The sequence below is a fragment of the Pleurodeles waltl genome, chromosome 10 (assembly GCF_031143425.1).
Source record: "Pleurodeles waltl isolate 20211129_DDA chromosome 10, aPleWal1.hap1.20221129, whole genome shotgun sequence".
Taxonomy (NCBI): Eukaryota; Metazoa; Chordata; class Amphibia; order Caudata; family Salamandridae; genus Pleurodeles; species Pleurodeles waltl.
The window spans coordinates 884,949,253-884,961,797 of record NC_090449.1 but is presented as its reverse complement, the minus strand read 5'-3'; the positions used below and the strand labels follow the sequence as shown (position 1 = coordinate 884,961,797).

The following is a 12,545-nucleotide window of genomic DNA, read 5'->3' as shown; positions in this document are numbered from 1 at the left end:
TTTTTTCTATTTTCTGGGTTTCCAGGAGAGGTTGAAGTTGGATACTCATGTTTATTTTGCGCCCTGTTGTGTGCAGTTTGACCTTTTTTGGTTAATTAAAGTGTGGACATTTGTACTATGATGGTCAATTTAAAGTTAATTTTCACCTGCAGTGGAGAGCCAGTGGAAGATAAAAAAAGAAAATGGGCATGGCTTGATCTGTCAAGTCTGGCTTCAGCATGCTTGATGGCTTTAATAGGGGCATTAGTATATAGACGTACCTACATAGATGTAGGTAGACTTTTTCAAGTAGTGCATTGCCACCATCAAGATGTGGAACATAACAAAACGTACTGATGCTCGAAGGTGTGGATCGATCTGAAATGATGCATTTTTTGTAAGTTCAGTGTTTTGCTGTATTAGGGTTTTTTTATGCAAAAACCTAGTGATTTGTGGCACTGGAGACAAGTAAAGGAGTGCAGCATAGTGGGCTTACTGCTTAAATAATTTTTATGTATTGGAGTGGAAGCGGAGTTTTGCTTTTGTTGGATTTTATTTTCAGTATAATTAACTCATCCGGTCAGCAGGGATAGCATTTAGATTTCAGATGCTATCTCATTTGAATAATTGTAATTGGCCCTACCAGACACCTCCATTTCCTCCTCTTCAAAGGGGTTATTCGTGCTTAGGCTCCTCGCCTTGCGTGCATGCCTGCTTTGCATTACAATGTTTGCCCCTCTCAGCTGCTGAGCTGGAGTAAACACAAAAAAAAATCCCACATTAAACTCGTTCTAGCTTATATAAAACTGTGTGACCAGTAGACTTTATGTACCTTGTAGCTCTGGACCAATTGCTTCAGAAATGAGTGCTCTTACATGCAAGGGTGTGCCCTCCAGTCTTCATATATTTGAATTTGTTTCTCAGAGCTGATGGGAAGGTACGGGCCATGGCGTTAAGTCATCATAAACGGTTTCCTGTTCCCAGAAAACTTAGTCAGCCATGCACAGTATTTATTGAAAGGTAACCAAAGGAGCCTGACATGCTGGACGTTGGGCAAACTAAAACGGCTCAGGCATCTTTGTACTAAGTACATTGGCAATTTGATTGATGGTGACAGAATGACATGTACAGCATTTGTCAGTCCAATCAGAGTTTGGGTGAATGCTCTGAATGAAGAGGTCTGATGCAGAGGGTTGTTCAATAGACTAATATGGTGATTGTAACAGTTATGACCCATGATTTGCTTTCCGAATAATCATGAACCATACAACAAGATTCTTAACTCTGGGAGCTGTAATGAGGGACCTGACTCACTGGCCAGGACTGGTGAAGGTGAGGATCCTTGGACAGATATTCTTATTGCTAGGTATTAAGCCTTAGCTTGGTTCACTACCAGCTGGCACTCCTCTATATATTCACTGATGGCTGTCAAAAGTAACGCAATGGCCCCTACAAAAAAAAAAATATATATATATATATATATATATATATATGTTCGATGGCATGTGTAGCTGCAGATACACATGCTGTGCACATCCCCGCCATCTGGTGTTGGGCTCGGAGTGTTACAAGTTGTTTTTCTTCGAAGAAGTCTTTTCGAGTCACGAGACCGAGGGACTCCTCCCATTTCGGCTCCATTGCGCATGGGCGTTGACTCCATCTTAGATTGTTTTTTTTCCGCCATCGGGTTCGGACGTGTTCCTTTTCGCTCCGTGTTTCGGGTCGGAAAGTTAGTTAGAATCTCGGAACAATCGTCGGTATTGTTTGCGTTCGGTATCGGGTTAGTTACAACAGATCGACACCGACTTTTGAAAGCTCCGGTGGCCCTTTGGGGTTTTTTCCATTCCCCTGTCGGGGCCTGGTCGGCCCGGCCACGTGTCTCTTCAAGGCTGATGGAAGGGACCCCATTCCGCTTCTGCCCAAAATGCCATAACAAGTATCCATATACAGATCAGCATCTGGTCTGTAACTTGTGTTTGTCGCCGGAACACAAGGAAGATACTTGTGAAGCCTGTCGAGCGTTTCGGTCCAGGAAGACACTAAGAGACCGAAGAGCAAGGAGACTGCAAATGGCGTCGGCGCCGACAGGACAAGAGCGTTTCGAGGAGGAGGAAGAAACATTTTCCATCCAGGACTCGGACTCGGATGAGATCGATCCCGAAGAAACGCCGAAAACCGTGAGTAAGACGTCGAAACACAAAACTCACGAAAAAAACACTAAAGCCCAGGGGACGCCACCGCCAACAGGCCATGGCTTAACCCGAAAAATAGGTGACCGATCATCGGCACCGAAAAAGGGCACGCTAGTGGCGAAGTCATCCGACTCCGGTCGAGATACCGCCACACAGCAATCTCGGGCCCGAGATAGTGGCACCGAGATAGCGGCACCGAAATGGGTCGGCACCGAGAGACCACGACGCCGAAAGTAAAGAAGGTTTCGTCGGAACTGAAAAAAGCAGCCGAAAAGGTTTCGATACCGAAACATCCGGCCTCGGAACCGAAAACAAGTTCCTACACTGAGGAACCAGGACTGTCCACACAAATGAAGACACATAGAATTGGACAAGAATTGGAAACAGTAGAGCCAGACTATACACAAAGAAGGCTCCATATCCAAAAAGAAACAGGGAAGATCAGTACTCTCCCTCCCATTAAAATGAAACGCAAACTTGCCTTCCAAGAAAAAGACAAGCAGTCACAGGCAAAGGTGGCTAAACAAGTAACCACGCCACCATCTCCACAATGCTCTGCGCAACCATCACTGGTAGCCACTCCACCAATGATGCAATCCCCAACTCATACAGGAATGAGTCAAGATGACCCTGATGCATGGGACCTTTATGACGCACCAGTGTCAGATAATAGTCCTGAATGTTATCCAGCTAGACCGTCGCCACCAGAGGAAAGTACAGCCTACGCACAGGTGGTGTCGAGAGCAGCGGCATTTCATAATGTCAGCCTGCATGCTGAGCCCATTGAAGACGACTTTCTTTTTAACACACTGTCGTCCACACACAGCCAGTATCAAAGTCTTCCTATGCTACCCGGAATGCTAAAACACTCCAAACAAGTGTTTGAAGAGCCTGTAAAAGGAAGGGCCATTACTCCAAGAGTGGAGAAAAAATATAAACCGCCACCAACAGACCCCGTGTACATCACACAACAGCTAACACCGGACTCAGTTGTAGTAGGTGCAGCGCGCAAAAGAGCGAACTCACATACTTCAGGAGATGCACCACCTCCAGATAAAGAAAGTCGAAAATTCGACGCAGCAGGCAAGAGGGTGGCGGCACAGGCAGCAAACCAGTGGCGTATTGCCAATTCACAGGCTTTGTTGGCCAGATACGATAGGGCCCATTGGGACGAAATGCAACACTTTATAGAACATTTGCCCAAGGAGTTCCAAAAGAGAGCGCAGCAGGTAGTAGAAGAAGGACAGAGTATCTCCAACAATCAGATACGGTCAGCAATGGATGCTGCAGACACTGCTGCTAGAACTGTCAACACAGCAGTAACAATAAGGAGACATGCATGGCTGCGTACATCAGGATTTAAACCAGAAATACAGCAAGCTGTGCTGAATATGCCATTCAACGGACAGCAGTTGTTTGGGCCGGAGGTGGACACTGCGATCGAAAAACTTAAGAAAGACACTGACACGGCCAAAGCCATGGGCGCACTCTACTCCCCACAGAGCAGAGGCACTTTTCGAAAAACACAGTTTAGAGGGGGGTTTCGAGGACAAAGCACAGAACCCACAACCTCACAAACAAGACCCACTTACCAGAGCCAGTATCAGCGGGGAAGTTTTCGGGGACAATATAAAGGGGGACAATTCCAAAAGAATAGAGGGAAGTTCCAAAGTCCCAAAACTCCTCAAAACAAGCAGTGACTTCCAAGTCACACATCCCCAACACATAACATCTGTGGGGGGAGACTAACCAAGTTTTACAAACATTGGGAGGAAATAACAACAGACACTTGGGTCCTAGCAATTATCCAGCATGGTTATTGCATAGAATTTCTCAAATTCCCTCCAAACGTCCCACCGAAAACACACAATATGTCAAAACAACATATAGATCTTCTAGGACTAGAAGTTCAGGCATTGCTACAAAAAGAAGCAATAGAATTAGTACCAAACCAACAGAAAGGGACAGGAGTTTACTCTCTGTACTTTCTCATACCCAAAAAAGAAAAGAGTCTGAGACCTATACTAGATCTCAGAACATTAAATACATACATCAAATCAGATCACTTTCACATGGTGACATTACAGGACGTAATCCCACTGCTCAAAAAACAAGACTACATGACAACACTAGACCTAAAGGATGCATATTTCCATATACCGATACATCCTTCACACAGAAAGTACCTAAGGTTTGTATTCCAAGGGGTACATTACCAGTTCAAGGTGTTGCCATTCGGAATAACAACTGCGCCAAGAGTTTTTACAAAATGCCTAGCAGTAGTAGCTGCACATATCAGAAGGCAGCAAATACATGTGTTCCCGTACCTAGACGATTGGTTAATCAAAACCAACACGCTAAAACTGTCTTCACAACACACGAAGTATGTCATAGAAATCCTCCACAATCTAGGTTTCTCAGTCAACTACACAAAGTCACACCTTCTGCCGTGTCAAACATAGCAATACTTAGGGGCGACAATCAACACAGCAAAAGGGATTGCCACTCCAAGCCCACAAAGGGTTCAAGCATTTCACAATGTAATAAAGACCATGTATCCAAAACAAAAGATACAAGTCAAAATGGTGATGAAACTACTAGGCATGATGTCCTCATGCATAGCCATTGTCCCGAACGCAAGGTTGCAAATGCGGCCCTTACAACAGTGCCTAGCATCACAATGGTCACAAGCACAGGGTCAACTTCTAGATCTGGTGTTGATAGACCGCCAAACATACACCTCGCTTCAGTGGTGGAACAATATAAATTTAAACCAAGGGCGGCGTTTTCAAGACCCAGTGCCACAATATGTAATAATAACAGATGCCTCCATGATAGGGTGGGGAGCACACCTCAATCAACACAGCATCCAAGGACAATGGGACGTACGTCAAAGAAAGTTTCATATAAATCAACTAGAATTGTTAGCAGTATTTTTAGCGTTGAAAGCATTCCAACCAATGATAACCCACAAATACATTCTTGTCAAAACAGACAACATGACAACAATGTATTATTTAAACAAATAGGGGGGAACACACTCGACACAGTTGTGTCTCCTCACACAAAAAATATGGCATTGGGCAATTCACAACCACATTCGCCTAATAGCACAGTTTATTCCAGGGATCCAGAACCAGCTAGCAGACAATCTCTCTCGGGATCACCAACAGGTCCACGAATGGGAAATTCACCCCCAAATCCTGAACACTTACTTCCATATTTGGGGAACACCTCAAATAGATCTATTTGCAACAAAAGAAAACGCAAAATGCCAAAACTTCGCATCCAGGTACCCACACCGGCAATCTCAAGGCAATGCTCTATGGATGAATTGGTCAGGGATATTTGCGTACGCTTTTCCCCCTCTCCCTCTCCTTCCATATCTAGTAAACAGATTGAGTCAAAACAAACTCAAACTCATACTAATAGCACCAACATGGGCAAGACAACCTTGGTATACCACACTACTAGACCTGTCAGTAGTACCTCATGTCAAACTACCCAACAGGCCAGATCTGTTAACACAACACAAACAACAGATCAGGCATCCAAACCCAGCATCGCTGAATCTAGCAATTTGGCTCCTGAAATCATAGAATTTGGAAACTTGAACCTCACACAAGAATGTATGGAGGTCATAAAACAAGCTAGAAGGCCATCCACTAGACACTGCTATGCAAGTAAATGGAAAAGATTTGTTTGTTACTGCCATAATAATCAAGTCCAACCATTGCATGCATCTCCAAAAGATGTAGTAGGATATTTACTACATCTACAAAAATCAAATCTAGCTTTTAATTCCATAAAAATACATCTCGCAGCAATATCTGCTTACCTGCAGATTACTCATTCAACTTCCCTATTTAGATTACCGGTCATTAAAGCGTTTATGGAGGGCCTAAAGAGAATAATACCACCAAGGACACCACCTGTTCCTTCATGGAACCTCAACATTGTCTTGACAAGGCTCATGGGTCCACCTTTCGAACCCATGCATTCTTGTGAAATGCAATATTTAACGTGGAAAGTTGCATTTCTCATTGCCATTACATCTCTAAGAAGAGTAAGTGAAATTCAGGCATTTACTATACAAGAACCATTTATTCAAATACACAAAAATAAGGTAGTTCTAAGAACCAACCCAAAATTCTTACCAAAGGTCATCTCACCGTTCCACTTAAATCAAACTGTAGAATTGCCAGTGTTCTTTCCACAGCCAGACTCAATAGCTGAAAGAGCACTACATACGTTAGACATCAAAAGAGAACTAATGTACTACATTAACAGAACAAAACTAATTAGGAAAACAAAACAACTATTTATTGCATTTCAAAAACCATATACAGGAAATCCAATATCAAAACAAGGTATAGCTAGATGGATAGTTAGGTGCATCCAAACCTGCTATCTTAAAGCAAAGAGACAGCTGCCTATTACACCAAAGGCACACTCAACCAGAAATAAAGGTGCTACCATGGCCTTTCTAGGAAATATTCCAATGAACAAAATATGTAAGGCAGCAACATGGTCTACGCCTCACACATTTACTAAGCACTACTGTGTAGACGTGTTATCTGCACAACAAGCCACAGTAGGTCAAGCTGTACTAAGAACTTTATTTCAAACTACTTCCACTCCTACAGGCTGAACCACCGCTTTTGGGGAGATAACTGCTTACTAGTCTATGCACAGCATGTGTATCTGCAGCTACACATGCCACCGAACGGAAAATGTCACTTACCCAGTGTACATCTGTTCGTGGCATTAGTCGCTGCAAATTGACATGCGCCCACCCGCCTCCCCGGGAGCCTGTAGCCGTTTGGAAGTAATCTTCAACATTTGTACATTTGTAAATATATTACTTTAACCTTAATTTTGTACATACTTATTCATTCCATTGCATGGGCACTATTAATAACATACACAACTCCTACCTCACCCTCTGCGGGAAAAACAATCTAACATGGAGTCGACGCCCATGCGCAATGGAACCAAAGTAGGAGGAGTCCCTCGGTCTCGTGACTCGAAAAGACTTCTTCGAAGAAAAACAACTTGTAACACTCCGACCCAACACCAGACGGCGGACTATGCACAGCATGTGAATCTGCAGCGACTAATGCCACGAACAGATGTACACTGGGTAAGTGACATTTTCCATATGTTCGATGGTATGTGTAGCTGCAGATACACATGCTGTGCACATCCCGCCATCTGGTGTTGGGCTCGGAGTGTTACAAGTTGTTTTTCTTCGAAGAAGTCTTTTTTCGAGTCACGAGACCGAGGGACTCCTCCCATTTCGACTCCATTGCGCATGGGCGTCGACTCCATCTTAGATTGTTTTTTTTCCGCCATCGGGTTCGGAAGTGTTCCTTTTCTCTCCGTGTTTCGGGTCGGAAAGTTAGTTAGAATCTCGGAAAAATCGTCTGTATTGTTTGCGTTCGGTATCGGGTTAGTTACAACAGATCGACACCAAATTAAGAAGAGCTCCGGTGGCCCTTCGGGGTTTTATTCCATCCCCGTCGGGGCCTGGTCGGCCCGGCCACGTGTCTCTTCAAGGCTGATGGAACGGACCCCATTCCGCTTCTGTCCAAAATGCCATAACAAGTATCCATAGACAGATCAACATCTGGTCTGTAACTTGTGTTTGTCACCAGAACACAAGGAGGATACTTGTGAGGCCTGTCGAGCGTTTCGGTCCAGGAAGACACTCAGGGACCGAAGAGCAAGAAGACTGCAAATGGCGTCGGCGCCAACAGGACAAGAGCGTTTCGAGGAGGAGGAAGAAACATTCTCCACCCAGGAGTCGGACTCTGAGGAGATCGATCCCGAGGAAACGCCTAAAACCGTGAGTAAGACGTCAAAACCAAGAACTCACGAGAAAAGCGCTAAAGCCCAGGGGACGCCACCGCCAACAGGCCACGGCTTAACCCGAAAAGTAGGTAACCGTTCAACGGCACCGAAAAAGGGCGAGCTGGTGTCGAAGTCATCAGACTCCGGTCGAGATACCGGCACACAGCAATTTCGGGCCCGAGATAGTGGCTCAGAGAACATTCGGCACCGAGACAGCGGCACCGAAACGGGTCGAAACCGAGAGAGCACGACGCCGAAAGTAAAAAAAGGTTTCGTCGGAGCCGAAAAAAGCAGCCGAAAAGGTTTCGGTACCGAAATATCCAGCCTCGGAACCGAAAACAAGTTCCTACACTGAGGAACAAGGACTGTCCACACAAATGAAGACACATAGATTTGGACAGGAATTACAGGCAATAGAGCCAGATCACACACAAAGACGGCTCTTTATTCAAAAAGATACAGGGAAGATCAGCACTCTTCCTCCAGTCAAAATGAAATGCAAGCTTGCCTTCCAAGACAAGGACAAACAGCCACACGCAAAGGTGGCTAAACAAGTAACACCGCCACCATCCCCACATCACTCTCCGCAACCATCACCGGTAGCCACTCCACCAATGGTGCAGTCCCCAACTCATACAGGAATGAGTCACGATGACCCTGACGCATGGGACCTTTATGACGCACCAGTGTCAGATAATAGTCCAGAATGCTATCCAGCTAAACCATCGCCACCAGAGGATAGTACAGGCTACGCACAGGTGGTGTCAAGAGCAGCAGCATTTCATAATGTCAGCCTTCATTCAGAGCCCATTGAAGACGACTTTCTTTTTAATACACTGTCGTCCACACACAGCCAATATCAGAGTCTTCCTATGCTACCCGGAATGCTAAAACACTCCAAACAAGTGTTTGAGGAGCCTGTTAAAGGGAGAGCCATTACTCCAAGAGTAGATAAAAAATATAAACCGCCACCAACAGACCCAGTGTACATTACACAACAGCTAACACCAGACTCTGTTGTAGTGGGAGCAGCGCGCAAAAGAGCCAACTCTCATACTTCAGGAGATGCACCACCTCCAGATAAAGAAAGTCGAAAATTCGATGCTGCAGGCAAAAGGGTGGCGGCACAGGCAGCAAACCAGTGGCGTATTGCAAATTCGCAAGCTTTGCTAGCCAGATATGATAGGGCCCATTGGGATGAGATGCAACACCTTATTGAACACTTACCCAAGGAGTTCCAAAAAAGAGCGCAGCAAGTAGTAGAAGAAGGACAGGGTATCTCCAATAATCAGATACGGTCATCAATGGATGCTGCAGACACAGCTGCTAGAACTGTCAACACCGCAGTAACAATAAGGAGACATGCATGGCTGCTTACATCAGGATTTAAACCAGAGATATAGCAAGCTGTGCTGAATATGCCATTCAACGGACAGCAGTTGTTTGGGCCAGAGGTGGACACTGCGATCGAAAAACTTAAGAAAGACACTGACACGGCCAAAGCCATGGGCGCACTCTACTCCCCACAGAGCAGAGGCACATTTCGAAAGACACAATTTCGAGGGCAAACCATAGAAGCCACAACCTCACAAACAAAGCCCACTTACCAGAGCCAGTATTAGCGGGGAGGTTTTCGGGGACAATATAGAGGGGGACAATTTCAAAGGAATAGAGGAAAGTCCCAAAACTCCTCCAAACAAGCAGTGACTTCAAGGTCACAAATCCCCAACACATAACACCTGTGGGGGGGAGACTAACCAAGTTTTACAAACATTGGGAGGAAATAACAACAGACACTTGGGTCTTAGCAATTATCCAGCATGGTTATTGCATAGAATTTCTCAAATTCCCTCCAAACATCCTACCGAAAACACACAATATGTCAAAACAACATATAGATCTTCTAGGACTAGAAGTTCAGGCATTGCTACAAAAAGAAGCAATAGAATTAGTACCAAAACAACAAATAAACACAGGAGTTTACTCCCTGTACCTTTTGATACCCCAAAAAGACAAGAGTCTGAGACCTATACTAGATCTCAGAACATTAAATACCTACATCAAATCAGATCACTTTCACATGGTTACATTACAAGACGTAATCCCACTGCTCAAACAACAAGACTGCATGACAACACTAGACCTAAAGGATGCATATTTCCATATACCAATACATCCTTCACACAGAAAGTACCTAAGGTTTGTATTCCAATGGATACATAACCAATTCAAAGTGTTGCCATTCGGAATAACAACTGCACCAAGAGTTTTTACAAAATGCTTAGCAGTAGTAGCTGCACATATCAGAAGGCAGCAAATACATGTGTTCCCGTACCTAGACGATTGGTTAATCAAAACCAACACGCTAAGACGGTGTTCACAACACACAAAATATGTCATAGAAATCCTCCACAAACTAGGTTTCTCAATCAACTACACAAAGTCACACCTTCTGCTGTGTCAAACACAGCAATACTTAGGAGCAACAATCAACACAGCAAAAGGGATTGCCACTCCAAGTCCACAAAGAGTTCACACATTTCACAATGTGATACACACCATGTATCCAAATCAAAAGATACAAGTCAAACTAGTGATGAAACTACTAGGCATGATGTCTTCATGCATAGCCATTGTCCCAAACGCAAGGTTGCACATGCGGCCCTTACAACAGTGCCTAGCATCACAATGGTCACAAGCACAGGGTCAGCTTCTAGATCTGGTGTTGATAGACCGCCAAACATGCATCTCGCTTCAATGGTGGAACAGTATAAATTTAAGCCAAGGGCGGCCTTTCCAAGACCCAGTGCCACAATACGTATTAACAACAGATGCTTCCATGATAGGGTGGGGAGCACACCTCAATCAACACAGCATCCAAGGACAATGGGACATACAGCATTTCACATAAATCACTTAGAACTGTTAGCGGTATTTCTAGCGCTCAAAGCATTCCAACCCATAATAAGCCACAAACACATTCTTGTCAAAACAGACAACATGACAACAATGTATTACCTAAAAAAACAGGGAGGCACACACTCTACACAGTTGTGTCTCCTAACACAGAAAATATGGCATTGGGCGATTCACAACCACATTCGCCTAATAGCACAATTTATTCCAAGAATTCAGAACCAGTTAGCGGACAATCTCTCTCGGGATCACCAACAGATCCACGAATGGGAGATTCATCCCCAAATACTAAACACTTACTTTCAAATGTGGGGAACACCACAAATAGATCTATTTGCAACAAAGAAAAACGCAAAATGCCAAAACTTCGCATCCAGGTACCCACAAGATCAGTCTCAGGGCAATGCGTTATGGATGAGCTGGTCAGGGATATTTGCTTACGCTTTTCCCCCTCTCCCACTCTTTCCATATCTAGTAAACAAATTGAGTCAAAACAAACTCAAACTCATACTAATAGCACCGACATGGGCAAGACAACCTTGGTACACAACACTACTAGACCTCTCAGTAGTACCTCATGTCAAACTACCAAACAGACCAGATCTGTTAACACAACACAAACAACAGATCAGACACCCAAATCCAGCATCGCTGAATCTAGCAATTTGGCTCCTGAGATCCTAGAATTCGGACACTTAGACCTCACACAAGAATGTATGGAGGTCATAAGACAAGCTAGGAAACCTACCACTAGACACTGCTATGCAAATAAGTGGAAAATATTTGTTTATTACTGCCTTAATAATCAAATTCAACCCTTAACAGCATCTGCCAAAGATATAGTAGGATACTTACTACAATTGCAAAAGTCAAAGCTAGCTTTCTCTTCAATAAAGATACATCTGACCGCAATTTCAGCCTACCTGCAAATTACGCACTCAACTTCATTATTTAGGATACCAGTCATAAAAGCATTTATGGAAGGCCTAAAGAGAATTATACCACCACGAACACCACCAGTTCCTTCATGGAACCTCAACATTGTCTTAACACGACTCATGGGTCCACCTTTTGAGCCCATGCACTCTTGTGAAATGCAATACTTAACATGGAAAGTTGCATTTTTGATTGCCATCACATCTCTAAGAAGAGTGAGTGAAATTCAAGCATTTACCATACAAGAACCATTTATTCAAATACACAAACATAAAGTAATTCTACGGACAAATCCAAAATTTTTACCAAAAGTGATCTCACTGTTCCACTTGAATCAAACGGTAGAATTACCAGTGTTCTAACCACAGCCAGATTCTGTAGCTGAAAGAGCACTGCATACATTAGACATCAAAAGAGCACTAATGTACTACATTGACAGAACAAAACTAATTCGAAAAACAAAACAATTATTTGTTGCTTTCCAAAAACCTCATACAGGTAATCCAATTTCTAAACAAGGCATTGCTAGATGGATAGTTAAGTGTATTCAAACCTGCTATCTTAAAGCAAAGAGAGAGCTGCCTATTACACCAAAGGCACACTCAACCAGAAAAAAAGGTGCTACCATGGCCTTTCTAGGAAATATTCCAATGAACGAAATATGTAAGG

The 12,545-nt window shown here is 43.9% G+C and overlaps 1 protein-coding gene across 4 annotated transcripts in view; it reads left to right on the top strand.

Moving 5' to 3' along the window:
* Positions 1–12,545, top strand: part of DUS3L (dihydrouridine synthase 3 like) — a 218,283-nt gene that overhangs the window by 197,268 nt on the left and 8,470 nt on the right. The window lies entirely within an intron of this gene.